The following is a 12,129-nucleotide window of genomic DNA, read 5'->3' on the forward strand; positions in this document are numbered from 1 at the left end:
ATATCTGGTACCTATGCAATGTAAGATCGGGACCGTTCATTTGGTACATTTTAACGTGAAAATCATATGGGCTAGAAATCAGAAAGTTTCATACGTCAAACAGGCCACCCGACCCAATTAAGATTGTACAATACACAGACATAATACGTCCTATCCAAACATTGATCTGTATAACGTATTGTATACTATGCCAAACAATACCTCCTATCCAAACATTTATTAGTATTTGATTGATTTGGATGTATTCTGACGACTCCATACATACTATAACAAATCCAAATGGATAATTATGTATTTAAGTGCAGATCAAGATGAAGGCCAATTATAAATTCAAATGTAAATGTAATTGTAATCATTGTGATGACACTAAAGAGCAATGTCCAAAGCATCGTAATTTGATGATCCGAATGCATGGAAAGAGACTGCAATCTAGTCATGTAGACTCCAATAGCATGTTCAACAACATTCATTCAAAGGAGAATTGCAGTTTTGAATGAAGATAGAAAAGATGCTGAAATCAAGTATTTTAAAGTTCATAAGCAAATGTTAATTGAAAATGCATGGAAATGCACGTTTAAAGAAGCAATGAAGCAAGAATTGCATGAAATGAAGTGAAAGAGCTTAAAGGGTAATTTAGTATCACCAGTTGACAAATGCATGGAGAATTGCAGTTTAAAAGGAAGAATGACCAGAAATGCATGAGAAAAGGTGAAATCGAAACGTGAATGATTGACTGTGAAATGCAGGGAAATGACCGTGAAGTGAAGGGGATTGACCGTGAAATGCATGGAAATGATCGTGAAATGAAGGGAATTGACCGTGATATGCATGGAAATGACCGTGAAATGAAACGGAATCGCCAGGATTGACCGTGAAATGCAGGGAAATGACCACGAAGTGAAGCGAATTGACCGTGAAATGCATGGAAATGACCGTGAAGTGAAGGAAATTGACTGTGAAATGCATGAAAATGACCGTGAATCAACACGGAATCGCCAGGATTGACCGTGAAATGCATGGAAATGACCGTGAAGTGAAGGGGATTGACCGTGAAATGCATGGAAATGACTGTGAAATGAAACGGAATCGTCGGGATTAACTGTGAAATGCATGAAAATGACCATGAAGTGAAGCGAATTAACCATGAAATGCATGAAAATGACCGTGAGGTGAAGCGAATTGACCGTGAAATGCATGGAAATGACCGTGAAGTGAAGCGAATTGACCGTGAAATGCATGAAAATGACCATGAGGTGAAGCGAATTGACCGTAAAATGCATGGAAATGACCGTGAAATGCGTGGAATTGACCGTGAAGTGAAGGGGAATGACCGGAAATGAACATGAAATGATTGGAAACGACCGTGAGGTGAAGGGAATTAACCATGAAATGACAGGGAATGGCCGGAATTAAGTCAGTTCGCGGTCAATTTAACTCAATTCATGGTCATTTTAGCTCAGTTTATAATCATTTTAGCTCAGTTCATGATCATTTTACCTCAGTTCACGATCATTTTACGTCAGTTCACAGTCATTTTAGCTCATGAATCAATAACTCAGTGGGTCCTCGGTCTGTTAACTCAGTCGGTGCTCAGTCTCTTTCATGGTCTTCGTTTAATTTCACATCTCATTTCATTCTTTGTTTACAAAACCCTCAATGTGGGCCATTTGAATCCTGATTTTGCTCATTTATCAGGACATGTCATACCATTCAGCATTTTAAAAAAATGAAAATGGATTGGGGACCGTGCGCATATATAGTATAATATACAGTGGGGTCCACACAAAGAAAGCTTAATATTTTTAAAAAATGAAAATGGATTGTGGACCATGCGCATATATAGTATAATACAAAGTGGGGTCGATAAAATGAAAGCAGAGATTTCAATATACCTGTCATTCGAAGCTTCTTAGCTGGGGGATCATTTTTCGTCCTATCTTGGGCTCAAAAAGGTCGAAAAGGACGTGTGTGGTGTATGTATTCTCGACCAAATAAAGGTGAAAGAAGAAAGTGGTAAAAGGAGAGTTTTACTGTTAGGGTGGACAGTCACAGAAGGGGAGAAGTAATCAGAACGTAATAATCTACGGGTATGATGAAGGATCAGGGAGAGAAAAGAAGAAAAAACCAAGTTTTTTTGGTGGAGACTCAGCTGGCAGCGTAAATAGGGTGCGTCAGCTATACAGGGGCATTTTCGTCCTCTGGGAATGCGTCCGTACAAATGGGGGCTTATTCTGGTCAGGTAAAATGAAGTGGGCCTCGTCGGGTAAATGGGCCATAAATGGGTCGTACAGTGGTAAATTTCTCGAGTAAAAGGCCGTTTGCATTTTTTGGGTTGTTTATGGGAGAGAGGATTAGCTAGGTTTACCCTTACCGTGGGGCCACCTTGATGAAGTGTTGTATATCCACGCCGTTCATCCTTTTTTCATCCCATTTTTGGATGCGGTCCCAAATATTAAGCGGATCCAAACGTCAGGTATACCACGCCACAGGAAACGGTGGTGATTGAACGCCCACCATTAAAAACTTCCCAGGGCCCACCGTAAGAAGATCGGTAATGTTAATTCAACATCCAACCCGTTGATAAGGTTACCCCAGACCTGACCTGGATTAATGTAAAATACAAAGATCAGCTTGATACAAAACTTTTGTGGTCTACAGAAAGTTTTCAATGGTCATTCACCACTTTTTCTAGTGGTATGGTCAACTGGAGAATTTGATCTCCCTAAGTTTTGGGATAGCGTCCTAAAATTATTTGAAAAAACAGATGTGCGGCGTCGATATAAAGCACATTCATCAACGTAGGCCCCACACGGTAAGGCCAGCGCCCACTAAAGTGTTTCCCGGGTAACACCTAATCCGCTCCCGTTTATCGGGCAGAAGAAGCGGATGTGCGTGAAATGATGGTTGTGTGGGCCACACAGAGACAGACTGAAAAGGACGGATGAGGATTATCGACGAGAAAGAAGACGCGCATCTTTTTCAAATATAAAGAGTGAGATATCTTCCCACGCCCCACTGTCTTGACAACAAGAAACTTATATAAAAAAATAAAAAAAATAAAAAAAACATATGTACCCCAGCCCAGGCAAATGCTATAATATAAATTATGCTTGCCCGGCCCACCGAGTGGGGATGATCAAAACGGTTTATCAGGTGGGTCCCACCATTTGTGGCCTAAATGTGGAGATCAGATCTTATATAGTTGAATCAGTGTGGTTTTTGCCATGTGGCCGCCCAATCAATGGTTAGATCTTCAGCAAGTTGAGGATATCTGATGAATACTGTGGTTGATCACGTATTCACCTATTCAAACTGACGGTGAGAATAAACACACCCATGGTTCAGATTCAAAAGTGTTGTATATGAGCCATGGCCCACCTATGAACAACCAATGATAGATGAGTTTCAATTGAAATTCTCTCCGGTTCTTTCTTACGGTCTTACCTCCATATTTTAAATTGGATTTTAAATTTATAATTTTCAAATTTATAACATGTTGGGGAAGAGTGGAAGCACACGGTGACGAATCAAGCAAGGCAGTACTAATTGTATAACCAAGTCCAAATACTGATAATTCATTCATTAAAAAAGGAAGAAAACAGACAGCTAAGATGAAGAACTGAGAACAACCAAAGAAACAAAAAGAAACCAAAAAAGAAGGAAAACACATAACAAATACAGGAAAAGAAAATCAAATCACAGAAAATAGAAAACAGAAAAATGCCCAGTAGAGATAGATTGTTACCAATTCAAACAAGCCTTAAATTCATTTCACAAGCCTGAGTTATACACTTTAAACCTCTAGGAACGAATTAGAAAGTCTAGAACTCATCTACTACTCTTAAAATTCCGATTACACCCGATATATAGTGTCATATAGTATCACAATCGAAATAGAAAACAAATCACGCACCTACGCAATTTTGTGCACGCGCTTGATGAGACATTTAATGGGACTAAAATGGCATCGACGATCTGTCGATGGCATTGAAAACCTTTGATGACATCGAGTAGAAACACCAAAACGTTTCAGCAACAAAACATGAATTTTTCAAATTTTTCCAATGAGACTTTGATGACATCGATATCTGCTCGATGGCATTTCAATGGGACCTTCGATGGCATAGACAAACCCCATATTTTCAAATTTAAGATAACAACAACAATCTACACCATGTCTTTAATCTTCATTATTCATAGCTCATTATCCTCATATCTAATTCCGTCTTAAATCATAATTCTACTGTCACTTCTCGTGCACACTTCGTCTTTCATTTACGCATCCGTCAAGGTCAGAGAAGTTGCACAGAACTTGAAATTCTCTTTGAAAATCATCTTCATAAGCACATCGATTGGATTCACACTCATATGAATCTTTTCTAGAGTCACGCCTTCTTCCTTTAGCACATGTCAGATAAAATAATTACGCACATTAATATATTTAATACGTGAGTGATAAACAGAACTTTTCACCAAATTAATCGCACTTTCACTGCCACAATTAACCGTCACGGCCTCATACTAAAGCCCCAACTGATTTATCATACCTTTCAACCAAATATCTTCCTTGAATACTTCGGTCACCGTCATATAATCGACTTTGGTTGTGGAAAGAGCTACCACAGAATGAAGTTTCAACATCCTACCAATCGCTCAACCTACTAACATAAACAAATAACCAGAAGTTAACCTTATATTGTCTACATTGCCTGCGTAATCATAATTCACATAGCTTATTAACTTGTCCTCTAATTTTTCAAATGATAAGACATAATCCTGCATAGCTTGAATGTATCGAAGTAATCATTTCACTACCTCCCAATGTTGTTTGTCGGGGTTAGACATGTATCTACCAACAACACCCACTGCATGTGAACTATCCAGTCTTATACAAACCATGGCATACATGAAGCTATCAACTGCACTCGAATAAGGCAGATGAGACATATCCTGCTTTTTTTCATCTGTTTTAGGACATTATTCAGAAGATATTTTAAAATGAGCTGCGTGGGAACATTGACCAACTTTATCTTATCCATCTCATACTTCATCAATACCTTCTAAAGGTATTCTACCTAAGATAACTATAGGCTGCTCCTTTTCTTGTCTCCGTGTATATCAATGCCAAGAACTATCTTTGTAGCCCCCAAATTTTTCATCTTAAATAGCCTTAATAACTAAGTCTTAAATATGTTGATCTGAGACATGTTATGACCAACGATAAGCATGTCATCAACATACAATACCAAGATAATGAACTTTTCACCGCTCAGTGTCTTGTAATAGACATAATAATTATACTCACTCCTGGTAAACTTCTGACTTACCATGAAAGAATCAATTTTTTATATTGTCGCTTAGGTAACTATTTCGGGCCATACAACAACCTCTTTAATCTGCAAATATTGTGTCTATGCTCTTTGTATTTCATAGCCTTCTGGTTATTTCATGTAGATATGCTCTTCCGATTCCTCGTGTAGGAAAGCAGTCTTCACATTCATCTGCTCTAGCTCGAGACTGTATTAGGTAAACAGCGTCAACATGAATCTGATAGATACTTGCTTTACAACTGCTATGAATATCTCAGTGAAGTTCACACATTCTCTCTGAGCATATTCCTTCGCTACCAATCTTACCTTGTACCTATCATGTTTCTTCTTAAAGATCCACTTGCACCCGATTATTTTACAACCGGCAGAAAGCTCTAACAGCTCGTATACCTCATTCTTGTATAAGGAGTCCATATCATCATTCATCGCTACTTTTCACTTTTTGACATCTGACTCATCAAGAGCCTCTGGAAAAGTAGACAGATCACCATCATCCGTAATGAGGGCAAATGCGACATTTAAGTCATCCATGTATCTCGCTGGTAACCTACGATCATTTGGCGGATTCCTTCTCACAAGTGGTTGCTCCACCTGCTCTTGTACCTTTTTATGCATCTTCGTATCAGCCTGTGTCTCATCTATGTCTATCTGAACGTTCACAACCAACTTTTCCACTTCTTTGTGTTCATCCTTAAGGAACAAGAATCCTTCGTCAAATTTGACATAACGACTAAGGAAGATTTTCTTATGATCTGGTCATATAGTCTATACTCCTTCACACCACCACTATAGTCGATAAAGATGTATTTTTTACCCCTTTGGTCTAGCTTATTTCTCTCAACTGACAATACGTGAGAGCAAGCATCGTAACCAAATACACACAATCTCGAGTAGTCCACTTATTGATCACTCCACACTTCCTCTGAAATCTAACAATCAATAGCCGTAAAATGAGACTGATTCACCAAGTAACAAACCGTATTAACGACCTTAGTTCATAATTCCTTACCCTACCCAACATTATTGATCATGCATTAAGCTATCTATAAGAGAGCCCGATTCATCCACTCAGCCACACAATTATGTTATGGCGTATGGTGCACTATGTTGTGCATCACGATCATTTCATCCTTGCAATACCGATTGAATTCTCCAGAAGTGAATTTCTCATCATTATCTATCCTCAATACTTTCATCTTTCGTTCTGACTGTTTTTTTACCATCGCCTTCCACTGCTTGAAGTTGGTAAAAATATCGGATTTATTTTTCATAAAATAAACCTACACTTTCCTGGAATAGTCACGAACCATGATGACCCTCCACCAGAAACCACAAGCAACGGCCCCCATACATAAGAACGCAGATAATTAAGAACACTCTTACAAACATGTTTTTCAAACTTAATAGATAATCTTAACTGTTTATCATATATACAATACTCACATATACCAAAATCAATACTTTTAAATATTGTAATCAAACAACAGTCAGAAAGTACCTTCATGCCCCTATCTCTCATGTGGCCCAAACGTACAGCCACATACGTACAGAAGTGTAATCCGCTACAAACGTTGCAATTCCACCTGATGAAGTGCTCCTAATCAACATGTAAAGGTTTTCGTTCCCCTGTGCCTTCATAACTATGAGTTTCCCCTTTGAAACTTAAGGACATGATCAAAACTGATAAATTTGCACCCTAGTGCCTCGAGTACTTCCAGACATATCAGACTCTTCCTCAACTCAGGAACGTGTCTAACATCCGTCAATAATTCAATATACACTCTATGCTATCAAATATCTTGATGCACATCGATCCAATACCTACCACTTTGCGAGCATTATCATTACCCATAAAAACTTGTCCACCATCACACTCATTGTAACTGGTGAACCAACTCCGATAAGGGGTCATGTGGTACGAAACCCCTGTATTCAAAGTTCATTCTTCATCGAAGTACCCGAATTTGGATGAGCTTAGCACGTCACTACCGTTCGTCTCCTCACTGGATTCAACAGTGTTGGCCTCCCTGAAAGAATCATATGAATTCTCTTTTCTCGACTTAGGATTATAAAAATCCTTTTTCATGTGCCCGGTCATCCCATAATTCTAACACCTTAACTTGTCATTGCCTTTGCCCTTGGATTTGGACATCGATCGTAAGGATCCAGTGTCTCACTCATAATTCTCCCCTAACAGTGCATCTGTAGAAGTACCCACATCACCGTTTTTCTTTCTTACTGCCTTTGATTGAAGGGCTGAGATAACAGTTTCAATGCTAATGGTTGTTCTACCGGTGCACAAAGAGACTAACTTTTACGATGTTGGGAGAGAATCCAACAGTATACATACCTGATCTTCATCTTTCATCGTTTCTTCCACATCCAACAATTTACAAATCAACCTGTTAAAGTTACTAATTTGAGCTTGCAACGTCAGCCTCCCCTCCGCCATCTTCAAATCAAACAACTATAGCTTCAAGTACAAACGATTCTCAAGAGATTTCTTTGCATAGATATTTTCTAATTTTGCAAATGTACATGCTGCAGTTTTCTCTCTCATGACATTATAGAAGACCTCATCTTTTAAGCACAATTAGATAGAGGTTTTTGCTTTCTTATCAACCTTGTTTCATTCATCTTCGGTCATATATTCTGGTCATTTTTCAAGGAGAACATCGTCTAATCCTTACTAAATTAGAATACCGTTCATCTTAATTTTCCATAGTTCAAAATTATTTTTATCGAACTATTTTTCTACGTTGAACTTCTGGTTAGATGTCATTGATACATTGCTTTCAAATTCGATTTGCTTCCCAAAGTTAGTATAATACCACTTGTTAGGGAACCGCGGAAGCACACAAAGACGAATCAAGCAAAGTATTGTCAATCACACAATCAAGTCGAAACACAAACAATTCGAATTTTACGTGGACAAAGTCTTTCGGGGGAAAACAACGGCACAGAGCAACGAGTAATACATTATGAAATCAAAAATACAAGAGATAGAGTTACCGATTAGAACAAGCTTTGAATCCACTTCACGAGCCCAAGCTATGCCCTTAAAACCCTTAGGAACGAATTAAAAAACCTAAAACTCCTCCGCTACTCTCAAAATCCCAATTACACCCGATATATATAGTATCATACAGTATCCTAATCGGAATAGGAAACAAATCTCATACTTATGCAATTCTGCGCATGCGCTTGATGAAACCTTCGATGGGACTTCGATGGCATTAACAATCTTTCGATGACATCGAGTAGAAACACCGAAACGTTATGGCCACAAAATATGGATTTCCCTAATTTTTGTGATAGGACATACCTACTCGAGGGCACTTGGATGGCATAGATGAACCTTTTTGTTTTCAGATTTAAGACATCAACGACGTAACTAAATTCAATTTTTAAAAAAAGGAAGAGATGAGATGAGATGTTTGAAATTGAATCATAAATTTACAAATTAAATTTCATAACTAAAATCCAATTTTAAAAAGGGAGCTATTATATGAGAGTTTATATTTATTTGTCTTGCTAGCCCTAATTTTTTATGATCTAAGCCATTGATTATAATTTGAAAGCAATTTTAACCATAGAATTAGAAGGATAATTAGATAGTTTATGCTTCTTTGGTGGTAAGACGGACCGAGACCATTCATCTTCGACCGGGAGGTTTCAAAAATCCAGTAAATCCCGTCAGATCCTACAGGCGAATCCATCCAGGCTATTAGAGTCCATCAATCAGATAGGTCGAATCATAACATAGGCTATCCACACTATGCACGCCAAATAAATGGCCACGATTCACTGAATAGAACAACAGAAGGAGGTGCGTAGGAACGTAGAAAGAGATGAGGACGACCACAGCTGAAAATTTCCATTTCCGCTCAGAAAGCTACTCCATTCCATATGTAAGGCAATGATACCATCAAACTAGTCATATTCGATCAACGAGTTTATGCTACCCAAAGTCTTACCATTAGATGATCCTAACCGTCTAATTTGTGGCATGCTGGTCAGGAAAGAATTAAACAATAAAGTATCACAAAAATCAAAAGGCCATGATTGATTGATTGCCTCCATTTGAAATGATCAGTTATAATCCCACTGCCGACAATCACAAGCTAACTCCCCTGGATTAACAACCATCTATGGCGTTGGTCGCCAACAGATCCTCTAAGCTTGCCGAAATACAAGTTTGACGGTCATGATCACCAAAATGACTAATACGAAGGATGCGTGATGACCCTGCCATTACTGACCTACGTAGTTGCAGGACTCTGTGCAGCCCACTGTAGTGTATGTGTTTTATCCACGCCATCCATCCGTTTTTCCAGCTCATTTTATGCCATGAACCCAAAATTGACACATATCCAAAGCTCAAGTGGACCACACCAGAGGAAACAGTGGTGATTGAACACCTACCGTTGAAAACTTCTTGGGGCGACGGAAGTTTTGGATAAATTGATATTTATATTTTTCCCTTCATCCATCGAGATCTGTGTGACCTCATAAACAGGTTGGATGACGAATAAACATATCATTGTGGGCTCTAGGAAGGTTTCAACAGTGGATGTCATTATCCCCACTGTTTCCTGTGCTGTGGTCCATTTGTTCTCTGGATATGCTCCAATTTTGGGCTCATGTCTTAAAATCAGCTGGCAAAACAGATGGACGACATGGATAAAATATATACATCACGGTGGGCCCCACAGAGTTGGCAGGATCACCACACAATCCGGGTCCCAATATGGAACCTACATCGAATTCTCATCTACAAGATGGTCAGAAATCATCACAACCGTCTAAACGGAATTTACAGCCCTCAAGTACATATGGACAAATCCACACGCATACAAGCTAGAGCCCGCTGTCCAAATGGATGATTTAAAGGTGCAAAAACGGGTCACAGCCAAAAATCCACAATCAGCCTCCTTGATAATCCAATTCATAAAGATGCATGCTAGATCCAACCGTTCACGAACAAGTTACAGAAATAAACCTATTAGCCTCATAGATGGTCATATCCATTAGAATGCAAGCTAGATCTGCCATTCAAATACAATTAGCAGCCATACGTGGCCTACCGGCCCCTTTGATGGAAAGCACAAGCATCAATCCTCAATTTGACTATCCATATTCAAGATGTAACCCGTCGATGTACTTGTGGGCCCAATTGATAGAAAGATCTCAAGCACAAATAAATGCCCAATCTAACCCACATCTTACTGACCCCACTTATTGAAAGATCACAAATAAATGCCCAATCTGAATATCCATTATTATTATTTTTTACTAAATCAAATCCATGGTCATGATTTCATAACTAGGATTTTGAAACTTAAACAATGTTTTTCTTAAATATGAATGAGGTACTATGAACAATGTTTTTCTTAGACCTGAATGAGAGGTAATGATATCATTGATATTTTACAAACTTAATTCTATGGAAAGATTAGTAATGTTATCATTGATATTCTACTAACTGATTCTATGAAAAGATCACGAGCACAAACAACTAACATAACTGTCCTATTCAAGAAATGGCTACTGGATAGTATATTGGCTCCTTTGATGAAAAGATCAAAAGCCCAAGTGGTTGATCTGACCACCCCATATCCAAGATGTGGCCATGGCATAAGGGGCTTGACATTCCAATGATCAGGTCCACCATTCAATGCTTGATCCAACCATCAAACTGTTTATTTTTCCATCAAAACCAGCACGCTTCAAGTCAGGGAACCTCTTGATTGATAAACAAAGGTGTTTCATTCAATGTACTTGGAAGGAATCTCTGCTGTGTGTAACCCCAACTTTGAAATTTTTGCCCTCCCAATTACTCGTACGGCATTAAGCTGTGTAAATTCGTCATGAAAATTTAGCCGGTAGGCAAGGGACGGATGGGATTTTACCACACAAGGACGGTTTGGATCTAACCTGCTTCCTTTACTGCACGACGCTCTGTGGGATCCACTATGTTGTGCATGGAAAATCCACTCCATCCATCAAGCTTGGACCATTATTTGAACCATACGTACAAAAGATCAACCTGATTAAAGCTCATATGAACCACACCAATGATAACATAAAATTACTACCCAAACCACCAAGCACACAAGGTAATGCGCCCGAGTTCTTTATTAGGCTGATTTTTGTCTCTCCTCATTCTGGTGCATCAGACCCAATCAACGTGTTTGATGAAAGATACACCACATGGTCACCATCCCATTCCCACTGTTCCATGGGATGTCACCCATTTGAGTAGTCGTAACTAGCTATTTTCTTTAGCTCAAGACTCTGTATTTTACACTTAGAACATGTTCGTCAGTGCATGGAACTGGTGTTGCAGAGGACTTCTACACTCACAAAATGTTGGGCCCGTAGACATGGGTGTTTTAGGCAGTACATGGAACGGGTGTTTCACCCTCTGCCTCTCCTTTTTACCTCTCCCTCTGAACAATATATCAATTGCTGTAACAGGAGAATGATTGAAAATCTCATTTTCTTTATTTATCTTCATAAATATCTAGCTTAATAACTAAATAGTCAATTTTAACCAGTGAATTGTCATTTGAACAATTGTAGCTTCTTGATTTGAAATTTTTTTTCAATACAATATTTGGGAAAGAATCGGAAAAATTATGAATTAAAAATCATATTTGACTTCTTTTATATCCTGATTTTCTTATTTATTTTACTTCCGAAAGAGAGGAGCTAGTGCAACGGAACAATTAATAAGAATAAAAGAAAAAAGGTTGGATTTTACTATGGAACATACCCTTTCCCTCTCCATCCCCTC

The sequence above is a fragment of the Magnolia sinica genome, chromosome 2 (assembly GCF_029962835.1).
Source record: "Magnolia sinica isolate HGM2019 chromosome 2, MsV1, whole genome shotgun sequence".
NCBI lineage: Eukaryota > Viridiplantae > Streptophyta > Magnoliopsida > Magnoliales > Magnoliaceae > Magnolia > Magnolia sinica.